Raw genomic sequence first — 14,899 nt, 5'->3', positions numbered from 1 at the left:
CCTGCAGGACCAGACCAGTGCAGAATAATCCTCCTTGGAGGTGAATCCCATCCTCCATCCTTTGTAGGCCTTTCTTTTTAGCCTCAGGAGGTCTGCTAGGTCCCTGGAGAGCCAGGGGGCTGCTGTGCCCTCTTGCTGCCTTTCCTCCGAGATGGAATAGACTTGGCTTGTGCATTGAGGATTGCTCCCTTGAGGAGCAACCACACTTCTTGAACTCCCCTCTCCCCTGGGGTTGTGGTCCCTTAGGGCCTGACTGACAAGCCTCCTGAGCTTGTCAAAGTTGGCTTTCCTGAAGTCAAGGACTTCTGTGTTGCTGACTGACTTGCCAGCTTTACGGAGGATGGTGAAGGTGATCAGCTCGTGGTCACGGCCACCCAGCTTCCCATCGATCACTAGGTCGCCGATTAGGTCATCACCAGTAGCCAGTACCAGGTCGAGCAGCGCTTTGCCTGTCGTTGGCCCATAGACTTCTTGAGTCAGGTAGAGGTCATCCACACACGAGAGGAAGCTTTGCGACTGCTCGGATTTTGCTGAGTGATCCTCCCGCGAAATGTCCGGGTAATTGAAGTCACCCATGACAACCATGGTCCTGGAGTATGCAGCCTCAGCCAGTTCCTGGGCGAACTCCTAGTCAAGCTCAGGACTTTGGGTGGGAGGTCTGTAGTAGATCATGTCTCTGCCCTGGACTTCATTTACTTAATGCTCTTAACCCATTTCCACAGTGGTTATGAGGCACTTCATGAGCTCCTTCTTCTGTACTTAGCACCAAGAATCTCAGTCCCAAGCTGTGCAGAAGAAATGGTCTTTGCTGTCTGGGAGAGCTAACAGGCTAAATCCTCATATCCTTTGGTCTCCTCTTGCATTTGCTGTCTTAGCAGAAAGAGAGAGATGCAAACTGCATCTCTTTCCATTTGTAGTTATTGAGTTGTTATACTCCCTTTGGGACTGATGTCATGTCCCGTCCCCCCCCCACACACACACACATCTCACCCTAAAAATGTGACTTAGTGGGAAGTTCAGGAAGCAGAAACAAAAGGAGGGGAGGAAGGGAAAAACATATAAACAAACAATCCCCCCCACAAGTCAGAGACCACCCTGGGGACATGCTTATAGGGGACAGTGGTGTTTAAAGGGAAGGGAACACAACTATTGAAGAGGTTTGACAACAGACTTTACCCTGTTGACTGTGGATGGGCACAGGAAATCCAGATTGGTAGGTCTCTCCCCTGAGCTTGCCCTGGTAATGGCAGTTACCGTGAGAGGGCAACCCTGAAGAGGGGTCTGGGAATAGCATCTGTGTAAGAGTGAGAGAACCTAAAGCTCTAAGACACCAGTTCTCAACCTTTTTAGACTCAAGGCACCCCTCAAATAATGCCAGCTCTGAGCATTCACTTGTTTTTTTGATGACAAAATACTAATAAAGTGTTTTTTCCTGTGGCAAAAAGAAAAACAACACAAAAAAACCCCAACTTCAGAAACACTGCAACAGGTCAAAATGCTTTTGTCACTGTGGATTCCTAACTGACATCCTTAGGTTTAATCTCGTGACTGAATGGGTGCATGTATACATTCACTAATGTGCCATAGTTACTCTGCATTAAGTTTAGTACTTGGATAACCAAGTACTAAAATCAGCGTGCAGTAACTGGTGCTACTGCGCGGTAGTGCTGGTGCATAGCTTGTTAGTGGTGTTATCTGTGCAATAGCTTAATACTACTGCATAGTAGTGTATTATCATGATTTTTGCCATGACACACAACTGTGCAGTAGTACTAAGCTACTGCACAGTTAGAGTCTTGTGTAGACGTGCCCAGTGAGTAGGTGTTAGTGTACCTAATAGTGCCACTATTGCACAGCACCCTTAAAATCGTCTTATGACAGCCCAAGGTGCCACAGCACCCCTGTTGAGAATTACTGCTTTAGAAGCATGTTGCCCTTGATGGAGATGTGATGGATTTCTCTACTCTTCAGTTTCCTTGAGACCCCCGATGCTTATAAAGTGGTAGGGAGCTGCATCTCCACTTCCACAGAGGTCACATGTACCACAGCTATTCCCCTTTGCTACCAGCAGCCAGAAATTCTTCAGTACAATTTGATTGCTCCCCTACAAACCACCTCTCTCGCATGCAGCAGCTGCCCCCTCATTACCATAATAGATTCAGTCAGTGTTCTCCATGCTGCCAACTCAGCCCTGCCTCTACGTAGGAGAGGTGCCCTTATGCCATCCAACTGGCTGCCAGCTTCCTTAGCACTAGGCAGGCAAGAGTCAGCAGTCTTCCACTCCCCCCCTCACAATGTCATTGCAATGTGTGCAGTACTCATTCAATGCCAGCCATGTTGTTCCTGTCACCTTGCAGGCAGAGCTTGATGGTTGGGTAATTCTCCCAGTCTGGATTTCTTAGATATTAGACTGATGGATGCAGTCTCAGCCAGCCCAATTTGTCCCAGGTGGTGCATTAAAGAATCACTGAGGGGGATCTAGAGAGGACGGAGAAAGCGCCATGAGGTGCCCTTAGATTATTCCTGCAATCAGTAATAGTCACTGGAAACAAGTGTTTCTGTAGGCAGTGAATATTCAGTAGCTGACAAGGAGGGTCAGGTTTGACCAGAGCTCTGGGGACCAACAGGATGGGGCAGAGCTCTCAGCAACAGATCAGCTGGAGGTCAGGGAGGATCATCTCCTGCCATCCCCCATTTCCATGACAGTGGTCTCCCCTACCCACCTTTATTCAGCCATCTCTTTCTTCCAGCCAGTAGCCACACACACACACACACACACACACACACACACGGGCAGGAGTCTCCCACCTCCCCCCAGTACAAGCTCTTCAGCAGCCAGAACAATTCTGGGATTAGTCTGTAAGGGTTTATGTAATTCAAGGTTATACTCACATAACCACTGGCTAGGGCACTGTTGCACAGTACTGCTCTTCCTGCTGCTGAATACAGCCCTGTAATATGCTAGGGGCAGGTCTCTAATATTAGGCTTTTGAATCCTCACAGATAGCAGGTCTGGCAAGCCAGTCTGCAGGGGGCATGGGCTCATATGCTGGGCAGCTTAAGTGGGTCAGGAGTTAGTGCAGACTGGCTTACCCAGCCTATGAAGATTTTATTCCACTCTGTCACTGGCTTGTTGTGTGTGATCCTGGGGCAAATCATGGAGCCAGCTGTCTTATTTTCTCACCCATCTTGTAACACTTAGATCTTTTCAACCATCTCCCAAAGCACCTTACAGCATGGTATCATTGCCCTGACTTTACAGATGAAGAAAGTTAAGGTGGCAGTGAGCTGTCACCTTTGTGATACATCATATGGTAGGGATGACCCAAGTAACAGTAAGCACAGCTGCTGTTTGAAGGCGTATCTAGGAGACTCTCTACCTGCTTGGCATTTGACTTGGTTCAGGAGGTCCTTTGCTAGTCCCTACACTTCTAAGCTTCAAAATACTCCCCTGTCTCTAGTATTAGCACTCTTAAAGCTTCATTTCCTTGCAGTACCAAGTCCTACAACTGGACATACTTGTCATCTCCACCCCCTCTCCTACCCCTTCCCGAGAGGAAGTTCCCAGTTTTCACCTTTCTTTTCCCTCACAGCCACCCGCCTCAACCTACCTTCCTGCCCCTGCATAGGAGACTGGTACCACAGGAGTTACGTTAGCTATGATACTCATTAAGTAGGCATATTATAATGGCAGAGAGATAAAGAACAGCAGAGGAGGTGTGTTGACTCTCATTGTTCAGTCAAGTCGACATTTCATGAGTTAAGTGATCCAAACCGGGAAACAGACAGTTAAAAAACACCCAGTTTCGAGTATTAGGCTTTGAAACAGAAAAAGCCATCAGTTTTCCAGCGTACCTTATGCTGATCCATGTGCGTCACAGCAAAGCCTGTATTCTTATGGCATGCATGTTGCAAGACAAAACAGCTCGTTTTCAGCTAGCCAAGATTGCCCCTTCCATTCTGGCATCACATTATCTTGGTTTTCCCATTGCTACTCTGCATGAGATGTTTCCAAGTTTCCTGGGACTTTATTTTAATTTTGTTTGAGTGTAACACCCCATGCAGGGTGTTACACTCAAACACTTACAGCCTTCGACCCACTTCAAGCCAGCACAAACACCCAAATTTTGTTACAGGGAATTTGTCTGACATGAATAATTTGGAAGACTTCTTACCATCTCAGAGAAACTGAAGAGCGTGAGAAGATGGGAATGGCATTCCAGAACTGCGGGAAGAAAAAAACATTTTATTGTTGGCACGAAGACTGAGCTAGTCAATAAGCATTGGTGCTTTCAGATTCCATTTGGCACCCACAATGCTACAACTCCTATGAAAAAAGATGCTATTGCCTAAGTCCCAGCCGAGGAAGAGAAAAAAAAAGAGGGAACTTGTTCCAGAAATTTAACTTTCTCTTAAGAAACAACCATGTTTTCTGGAAAATCCTCAGGTGAAGAGACCAAAAAAAGTGCACAGCCACTAATTAAATCTTTCCCTGTGTGTGGAAAAAAAATAAAAATACACATTTGGCAGCACAACACCGGTTGGTAGCTGCTTCTTATACCAAGTTGTTCATGTCAGAGATCCCCTCCCAAGTTAAAAATGTTTTGTTTCAGCATCCTTGAGGCCAAACTTCACTTGAAAGGATGCTCTAAAATTCTATTTGATTTTATTTAAACCTAATTAAAAAAGTATCAGGTCTGAATTGAAGTATTTTTAAGTCAAATGATTTATTTTTTTAAAATCCTCAAGCACATTTTGTTTGGAATGGGCACTAAGCTAGCAAGTCAGTTCTTCACACAGCTTTGAACCCAAGAATGAGGCTGAATGAAGCAGACAGTTATGATGAAGCACCTGTGGCTACAGAAAAGCTAGAATTGCACAGCCACCTTTAAGTGCCTTGCAAAATATCCATGCATCACATCATACACCATTTCAGTCATTCCATCTCTAGGCACTTCTCTCCATGGTTCTTGGGGCTTTATTTTGGGAAGAGGCCCTGAGTAGCTGGGCTCCTAATTAATATTCAAGTTGGGGTAAGCAACACCCCCGTGGTTTGGGTTTGGGATTATCAGGGGTGGGCAGAGATCCCAATAATGCCCAAGGGCATGCAGAGGTCCTGAGCCTGCCAGGAACTATGAGCCCAGGACATGGAGTGGGCATTGGCACAAAAGACAGGCTCATTACCCAGAACAGGGCAGAGGAGACAGGGCCAAGGGACCAGACTGACAGAGCAAGATCAGGCTCATTTCCCAGAGCAGGGCAAGGACAGGGCCAGAAAGCCCAGTGTCTAAGAAGGCCTGACACCAGGGCTAGGTGGGCCAGAATCCAAGTAGGAGACAGGGTCTGGACCCAGGAGCTTAGTCTGACGCAGTGGACTAGAGCTAGAGGGCCAAGCAAAAGGAAAGGGACGGAGGCTGCGAAAGCCAAGGAACAGGGCTCCCCAGGTCAGATCTCCTCTCTTGAACACAGGTGTCTGTGCTCATTGCCTTATGGGCTAATTACTGGCTCTCACCCCCTTACACCACACCCATGCCTCACGGATGTTACTCGTTCCTGCTGACATGAGTCCCTCCATAGGCCCCCAGCCCCAGTCTTTGTCCCTCTTGATCTGTGGGGTCCTTGGTCTCTGGTTATGACCCCCAGTCTTTGGCCCCCTCTCTGGGCCCTGGCCCCACTCCTAGGCCAGTCAAAACTCCTGGGCTCTCCTGGCCCCGCCAGTCTCCAGTTGTGGCCCTCCTCAGCCTTTGGCCTATTTCTGGGCCCCTGCTCCACTCCTGGGCCAGTGAGACTTTCAGGCTCCCTGGCCCTGCTGACACGTGGCCCCTCCTGAGCTAAAGACTTCTGGGCTCCTTGGCCCCTCTCTCCCTTTAGGGCCAGCTGGGACCTACTCACCTCCCCTTAGTCCCTTCCACAAACCACCAGGGTTACTTACTGCACCCCCAGGAGCCCCGATGCCCAGGAGTGCCATGCCACTTTGCTCTGCTCCCTGTGGCTCTCAGGGCTTCACTGCCTGCCTAGCTCAGGCCCTGGGCTTATATGCTTCTCATGCAGCCTCTTCCCCTCTTAAGAAGTGACAGGCATCCTGTCACAGCCCCCTGCCCCCCCGAAAGCTAGCAAACCCTTCCAGGTGCAGCATCAGCACATGTTAGCTGGGCTGTGACCAACCCTTTACCTGTGCAAGCACCACAAAAAGAAGACTAAAAGGATTATAGTCGCATAGAGGAGAGTGGCACAATGAGCACAACACATCAACATTTCTTTTTCACCTCCTCATCTCCCCAAGGTCTTTGAGTCCATTTCCACAAGTTTTTTCAACCCCTGAAACCAGTTCAAAATGTCCTTAAAAAGCAGACCTTTTGCCCAAAACATCCTTTCAAAGTGCCAAACCTTTCACCCCCCCAGACAGCAGCCATCCCTCCCACCTTTCATCTGGAGCTGTTTTTCTTCCTCCAGCTTCTTTCAGCAGTACTTTTCTTCCTCCAGGAAGGCACTGGCTGGGTTTGACTTAAATAGACTCAAACCCGTCCCACTCTCAGCAGCATCAGAGAGGGCTGTTTAACTGGAGTCAGCTGCTGGAGGTTTTCTTTCTTCTCCCCACCTACTATGTGACAGTTCATAGTGTTACCCTGGCCATGGCTCAATTCCATCGGCTGTAAGTTTACACTACACTCTCAAGCTCTTTGATTATGATCCAGAAAGCAATATGATACCATATAAAGCATGCAATGATAGCAAATATCCAGTGTTCCCATAAAGCCCCACCAGCTGCCCTCTGCTTTTCCAAAAAATATCTCTGCTGACATTCTGTAACTACCTGGAGCCCAGTTGGAGCTCTCCAGTCTCTTGCTCAAGCTTCCAGTGAAGGACCAGAGAAGCAGAAGGTGGGTTGAGTCTCCCAACTGGTAACCAAATATTTCCTTGCTCTTTCCAGCAAATGGGTCTGCCTTTCTGAAGATTCAGGCACGATGGATCTTTCCAGGCCCCCCTGTATCAACATCAGTGCATCCTTCACGTGATCAAACAGGTCTTGCAGTTCTATGAGGAAAAGAACCTTCCTGTTAATGATGTCCTTGTCCTGGAGTGTGCAGCAAGGAAAAGGCACGTGTGTCCCATCAGTCATCTTGGTAGGGTTTTGGAAGCCCCTCCATGCACAGCTATCAATAGCCTCCTGTGCATTGCCAAGCCCTATGCCCCTGAACAGCAGCACCCTTCTCCCAGCAAGGCAAACCTCTGTGGCAACTGCTCCAGTATTCTGTCCGGTCAGCAGTTAACTGCTAGCAGTCAGGAGTGATGGGCTGATGGTGGCTTCAGGTGGTGGTGGAGGTTGAGGGGAGGTCTTATTCTGGTACTCTGCTAATGCAGCTGTGGGGTGAGTGATAGAGATTTCTAGGAGAGTGGGCTTCTAAGAGAGTGCACTATTGATGCCGGTCACCCTGTTCTGCATCACTGCTTGTCCCACCATTCACTGCTAGTTGGCTGCCCTCAAAGTAGCTCTCCTCTGTGTAAAGCTGCTCTAGATAAATGCTCTGCTGAAGAAAAGCTTTATTTCTTCCTTCCTTCTCCATTGGCTGTTTTGTTATGGTTCCAAAGCCCTATGAAACCACAGAGACTGATCCATCCACTTGCATAGTTCCAAATACACAGACATCATCCCGTTCCTATCCGTGACTTCCTTAGTCACAGCATGCAGCACAGTGTCCTCCATGTGCCTGGCAAAAGAATGAAGATGGCACTGCCAAAATGAATGGGTATCAGGAGAAGGATCCTCGGAGTTTGCTGGCTGAAATCTCCCAGTCCCAGAATGCTTGTAGTTTCCAAAGGACATTTCATCATGCCTGGGTGAGAAAAATCACACATCACAAAGTTACCCAAAATGCTGAGCTGCTAATTTGCAAAAGAGCAGAGCTGTGTGTATAGATAGTGATTAACAAAAGCACTTTATGAGGAAGCAGTGTGGACACACTCTGGTTTGCAGTAGTTACACTGCTGCCCTTAGAACAAGCAAACAAATCCCATGACCCATGGAGGCATGGCCTCCGTCTCTCTGTGGGATTATTTCACAGACGTCATAGATTTCATAGACATTAGGGCTGGAAGGGACCTCATAAAATCATCAGGTCCAGCCCCCTGCCCAAAGGGCAGGAAGTCAGCTGGGGTCAAAGGATCCCAGCAAGATAAACATCTAAATGTTTCTTGAAAGTGTCCAGAGTAGGTGCTTGCACCACCTCTGTGGGGAGTCTATTCCAGGCCTTGGGGCCTTGGACAGTAACGACGTTTTTGCTTATGTCCAGCCTAAAACAGTTTTGCAGGAGTTTGTGACTGTTGGACATTGTCATCCCCTGGAGTACTCTGGTGAACAGGTGTTCCCCCAGATCCTGATGCACACCCCGATGTACTTATAGGCTGCTACCAAGTCACCCCTGAGCTCGCACTTCTCCAGGCTGAAGAGTCCCATAGCTCACAGCCTCTCTTCATAAGGCCTGCTCTCTTGCCCTCTGATCATGCGTGTGGCTCTCCTCTGGACTCTTTCAAGCTTCTCCACATCCTTCCTAACTTGTGGAGCCCAGAATTGGATGCAATATTCCAGCTGCGGCGTCACCAAGGCCGAGTACAGCAGAAGGCTGACATCCTGGGTCTTGCTCAAGATGCATCGATAGATGCAAGCCAGAGTTTTATTTGCTTTGTCAGCTGTGGTATTGCATTGGTGGCTCATATTCATCTTGTGGTCAGTCATGACACCCAAGTCTCTTTCGGTCATGGTGCTAGCGAGTGTAGCATTGGCGAGCCTATACATGTCTCTAGTACAATGGACTTGTAATGTTGGCTGCAACCTCCAGATTACTACTAAAACACAAATAATTAAGCAGTATTACCACTTAACATAAGACTTTGCTTTGTTAGGCAGGATTTTCATGGATTTCCCTTTTTTACTATGAGAAACTGAGGCTCAGAGCTCAGTCATGAAACAGAACTGGGTTAGATCCCACAGCTGAACCAGATTTCTTGGCTCTTAGGGCTGTATACTGTAAAGGCTTTGCCAATGTAGCACTGGCACAGCCCCCTAAGGGTGAGGGAGCTTCAACCAGCAAGGAGAGCTCCAGTATAGTTAAACTATTTCCTGGAATGACATCAGGAATGCTGGCCAAAGGACTAGTGCTGATATGAAGCACAGTCTACACTGGGGGTGCTTTGCAGGCCTAACAAAGTCACTCAGAGGTAGAGTTCTGTGCCCACCGGTGTACCCTAATGACTGATTCATATTGCCTTGAATACAGCATAACAATGGGGATTCACATCAGAAAAGCAGAGGAAGGAAGGCAAAGCATGTAGACATTTCTTCTTCAAGTTGTTCCCATGTCTTCTAAGTGCTTATCTCAAGTACATCAGTCAGGCTCAAAGGGACTGTTCATGCATCCCTTCAGACTCCTTTTGTGCGGAGTGATGGGGCCCAGAAACAATATTAACTCAATACAGTAAGAAATTAATTTTTTTGTATTATGATTAAACCCAGACCTCCTTATCTTCCAGAAAGGGGCGGGGGAAACCCTCTAATATAATTATTTTTCTCATTAATACAAAAAACTTGGTTTCTAACCTGCTGGATTACAGCCTGCAGCAAAATGTCAGACACTCCATTCTCTGGCAGCCTCAAATCTGCAAATGAAAATTAATATTTAAATTGATTTAAGTTTTTTCCTCCCATAATCTATTTTCTTTCAGCGTCTAATTTCCCCACTTCCCTTTGAGTTTAGATTCCCTGTATAAATTCAAGCTAAGATTATGTTGCCATTGATAAAAACACAGGATGTATGTTTAGAATGTCCTTTTGTTATCTGGTCTGTTTTGTTTTAAAGGGGCTTGGGAGTGGTCTTCTCACTGTATCTGTACAAAGTTAGCTCCAAAGTCAACTATTCTTACAGGCGAGTGGACCCTTGCATCTGACCTGTACTCATTATGGGTCTGGGACCTTGGCCTGGCATAGTAATCCACTAGAATTCAGGGGTTGGCAATTTACAGCCTGAGAGCTGCCCCTGGCCTTCAAAGAGATTTTACCTCACCTACCAAGCCCATTTTTATAAGAACATGGCATCTAATGGCTGCCTCAGTTAATTGCTTCCTTCCACCCAATGAGGATTGAGTTGTTACTGAAACGCTGCCAACCCCTGTACTAGATGAAGGGACCAAACCAACCTGATAGTCTGTTGCACTGTGGCATGTGTTTTCTCAGTGAGTTGGTAAAGAACAATTCCCTGGCAGTCCTCTGCAAAATGAAGGCAACTTAATTAAGGTTGTTAAGGAAAGTGGAGAAAATCCTGCAAAACTAGATTTTGGGTATGTCTACACATGCATTTATACTGGTTTAAATTTACTGTGCAGTGATTTACTGCACAGTAAGCAGGAATAGGCTGGCATCTACACATGCACACATTAAAGCGCATTAATTCTGTGTGTGGACTGACTTGGGACTAAAGTGCGTTACTGTGCAGTAACTAATAGGGCATAAATTTGATACCTGCATGATGCACATATCATGTGTAGACGTTTGCCCATACTGCACAGTAATATCAGATACTGCACAGTAAATGCACATATGTAGATGTGCCTAGTGGGTGAGATTTTCAGTGGTTGCTGGATCAGGGCTGGCCAACCCAGCCATATCATGGGCAACCTGTGTGTGGCATGCAGCAGACTGGGAAGAGAGCAAGAACACAGTGATAGATGGGGCAAGGAGCAGAAAGCTAAGCAGCAGATTAGACAGGGAGCATAGTTCATAGAGCAGAAATCAGAGCAAGAGATCAGGCAGGGGAGAGGGTTTGGCATGGCACTTGGGGAGGGTGTGGGGCTTACCTTGTGTCACCTCTGATATAAACATTAGCCTTCAACAGCACTAGATGATTTTGCTTCAGAGTGTTTCTTAATTTCACTGGGGGGTGTTCACTCTGTCTCTCAGACTGCTTTGGAAATATCACCCTGGATACATAACAGGATAGTCAAATGCAGCATAGTAGTAATATGCTACTGATGCTAGTGTCAGACACTTTCCTGTGTTTGGTATAATCAGCAGTGGTGGCTCTTTACAATTTTTACCCCAGGGTCTTCCCCAGCTTTCTCTTCCAATTAGATGGGATCCCCTTCTGTTTAGGATTTTGGAAATGGAAAGGTGGTTGTGATACCCAAGCTGAGGTGGTGCATGGGAGGCAGATTAGCACTGAAGGATGATAACCATATGTGTCACCACAAGCAGAACATACCCAGTGGAGCTCTGCATACCCAGTGGAGCTTACTTGCTGTGCTCCCAAGAGGAAGACTCTAGAAGAAAACTGAAGAAAGTCTTCCCCAACATGGCGCTATAGCCCTGAACAGTCCAAACCCAAAATGTCTTTAGTACTCCACCTCCACTCCCTAACTTAGGCCAGTTCCTCTCCAGTCCTGTCCTCAGCCTCTCCCCAGACACAGGCTGACTATAGCATCCAGGATTCCCAGCTGATCTCCCACATGAGTGTTGGCCAAGCCCAGAAGAGTTAAGCTCCTGACAGCAGTTCAGTCAGGCAAGCACCCAATGCTGGAGGCAGAACCAGGACCAGTGTAGGGGCATATAAGGGAGATTTATGCTGCTTTGACTATTGGAATTTTCTCTTCTGGGGGCACATCTACATGCGTGCCAAAATAACCAAAATTACAGTGCAGTATAAGCTCACGTCTACATGTGCACACCTGCACTGTACAGTAAATATGGTGACTTGTGCCGACTTGAGCATAAATTTGATACCTGTATCATGCAGATATAAAATTTATGCCCAATTACTTAGTGCACAGTAATGCATGTGTAGACGTCTTACTGCACAGTAACATGTGTGTGTGGACTGACTTAGGACGAACTTTATTCTGAAGTCAGTCCATGCACAGCATTAATGTGCTTTAATGCCTGCACATGTAGACGCCAGCCAGTAACTTACTGTGCAGTAAATTTAAGCTAGTGTAAATTCCCATGTAGACACGCCCTGGTAGTTGCAGTGCCTTGGTGGAAGGATTACAGGGACCTGAATAGACATTAAGCTTCCTATTTTCCCACTGCAGGAGAGTCAGTCCTGTGTGGTAGGAATACAAGGTGCCAGAAGCACAGCAATGCAAAAGGGACTGAAGAGGCAACAGCAGACAGCTGAATTCATTTTGAAACTCAGTCAAGGTTCAGCCTGGTTCAGGTTTGGATCCAGGGGCACCTTAGTTCTTCCTGTACCTGAAACTTTCTTGCCTGTACCTTCTTCTGGCATTTCCTCTCAAGGTTGAATCAGGCAAAGAGAGAAAAGGCAGATGCCTGGAGACAGCAGAAGATGGGCCGAAAGTCAGCTGTGTCTGCCATTAGGCATCGGCATTCTCCAGCCTGTCCTGGGGAAATGTGGCAAGAACCATGAGGACAGTGCTGCTTGTTAGCAGGGCACAACCACCGCTGTGTGTGTGTGTGTGTGTGTGTGTGTGTGTGTGTGTGTGTGTGTGTGTGTGTGTGTGTGTGTGTGTGTGTGTGTGTGAGAGAGAGAGAGAGAGAGAGAGAGATGGGGATTCAGTGAGAACAGTAAAAGTCTGTGTCATGTTCACAGCTCCTTGTCCATAATAGACAAGGTCATGCATGAAGACATGGCTCTTCCATTAGCGGTGGCACAGACACCAAACAGCCCTGTGGGAAGAAGGGGTTCTTCACACCTATGGTGAGACTCCTGTGAGTTTAGGTCACGTTGATGGCCAATGCAGCATATAAACCATCGCTCCAGGAGCTTCACCCTGAGGAACTCATCCCAAACAGAGCTGCTGTCCCTCGAGAAGTGTGGGGGGGAGAGCTTTCATGGGGGATCAGGATATGTATCTTAGGCAAATCACCTAATCTCTCTGGGCATGCCTGCCCTGTCTGTGCGCCACACCCAGGGAACCAGTGTGATACAGTCCCACCCAATTGTGCCACTCTGTGCAACCCACACCTGGGAGACAGGGCAATGTTACCACGTTAAAGTAGTGCTGACCATACTCCTCAGTACTGCTCTCAGGCATCCACTCAAGGTCACTTTAAAGTAGCTACGTGGACCTATTTCCATGCATGGATCAGGAGTGAGCGGCTAGGATGTGCTTCTTGGTGGCTGCCCTGGGCACTGCAGGGAAGTGACATGGACATGCCCATCATGTCCCAGGTCTCATCAGTAAAATAAGGATAGCAATCCTCCTTTTCTCCCTCCCTTTATGTGAACTTTTAGGTCCTCCGGTGAGGACTGTCCACGTAGCACCCAGCTGGAGTCTTATAGTGCTCCAGTAACATCCCCAAATGATTGTAACAACACAGGTAAGAATTTTTAGCAATGGCAATCTAAAGCTAAGCACCCACACTTCCTCTTGAAGCCAACAGCAGCAGTTTCAAGCCCTAAATCCTGTCCCTTCTTCTTCTTTAACACCATTAAAGTCTACCTGTCCCTCACCACACCTGCTGCTAAAACCCTTGTCCACTGCTTCCCTGTATCTTGCCTGTAGTAAATCTGCTGCTACGGTTTCCATACCCAGCTCACTAGTCCATCATTCACTCTGCTGATGCGCTGCCTCTCAGGGCCTAATTCAGTGCTCATTGAACTCAATGGAAAAAATCCCATTTCCTTCAAATGTGCCAAATCGAATCTTTACTGCATCATATTCATACACCCAGGACCATCTACTACATCACCTCTCACCTCCATCAAGGTCCTGGCATTTTGTTTTGCTCTGCCTTGTCTGCTTGAGATTGGGAGCTTTTCAAGATCTGGTAGGTGTCTTTGTCATGTAAATTTACAGTGCCGTGTTAAGTGGCTTTAAATATTTCAATACAGTTTAATAAATATTAATTAATTAATAAACAGTGTCAACATTTCTCAGAGAAGGACAAAATGTCCTGACTGCCTGGCTGGCATTACTGGAGTCTCTTTAAATGTCAACTATTCTGGGCACTTAATTTAATATACAGAAAGTCACCCTACAGTGAATAGAAAAAAATTCATCAAGCAGCCAAGGCAGCTCCAGTTATTTAATAAGAGAAACCAGAATAATTCACCCATAATACTCAAAGTTGCTAGTAACCAAGACAACCCCAATTAGTTTGGTAAATCCTTCCGATAAGAAATAAAGGCAGCGTCCTGAGCACTCATGGTTTTCAAAGACAGCGCTCCGCAGAATTGTTCGCCTCTCCTAGACCTGCTTTGAGGTGGCTGAATCGCATTAATTCTCCCTCTTTAAACCACCCCCCTGCAGCCTCACATGGACACATTGCCCTTCATGTGCCAAAAGCTTGGGCTGTTTTCCTGTGACCCCTTCTCAGAAATGGAGGCCAAGAAGGAGTAGAGCTCTGACGTAGGGCCTGGGTTCAGCTCCACACTAGACTATGGATTGCGTGTGTGCAATCTTGGGCAGGGCCGTAAGGGACATATCCAGATGGGTAAAGTTGGTATGACAGTTGTCATTGAGTATGGGCCTAAACGCCCTTGCTCCACTGACCATGAAATGCTCGAGGAGTCTAAATCCATTTGGCACCTACCCTTGGACTGAGGGCTCCCCCGGGACCTCCACTTGGGCTTCTGTGCGTTTGACGGGGCACGCCGGCAGCCCGCTCACCTGGGCCGGGCAGATGTGAATCTTATAAAACCCACTGGTGCACGTGGATTTTATGCTGAGCAGTCACTGGGCGAAAAGCAGAAGCGAGTCTGGCAGCAGGGCCCTGCACCCACATTTCTCCTTTCCAAGGGAAGCACCATGGTTGCTGAGGCAGTTTCTTGCTTGCTTTCCCCCCCCGACTCCATGACGTTCGGACTCCTGGCTGCCCTGCGGCCCAGCTTCAGCTGGAGAGAGAGTGGAGTGCCCCTCAGATGATTTTGTGGCCTGGGGGTTAAGACGT

General features: G+C 47.5%; 1 long non-coding RNA gene across 2 annotated transcripts in view; it reads right to left on the bottom strand.

The window, feature by feature from the left end:
- The window catches only part of LOC109288757, a 26,783-nt gene extending 17,124 nt beyond the window's left edge, over positions 1 to 9,659 (bottom strand). The window contains exons 1-4 of one of the 2 annotated variants that reach the window (XR_002095220.1): positions 9,596 to 9,659; positions 6,423 to 7,835; positions 4,176 to 4,225; positions 1,446 to 2,478 (exon numbers count right to left, since the gene is read on the bottom strand). This is a non-coding gene — a long non-coding RNA (uncharacterized LOC109288757). Of the gene's footprint in view, positions 1 to 1,445; positions 2,479 to 4,175; positions 4,226 to 6,422; positions 7,836 to 9,595 lie in introns of those variants that run through there. The other variant, XR_002095219.1, reaches the window with a different exon arrangement.
- Positions 9,660 to 14,899: the final 5,240 nt, after the last annotated feature.

This window comes from Gavialis gangeticus, unplaced genomic scaffold (assembly GCF_001723915.1).
Source record: "Gavialis gangeticus isolate Ggan-Ray unplaced genomic scaffold, GavGan_comp1, whole genome shotgun sequence".
Lineage (NCBI taxonomy): Eukaryota > Metazoa > Chordata > Crocodylia > Gavialidae > Gavialis > Gavialis gangeticus.
This window is presented reverse-complemented; position numbering and strand designations above follow the sequence as displayed.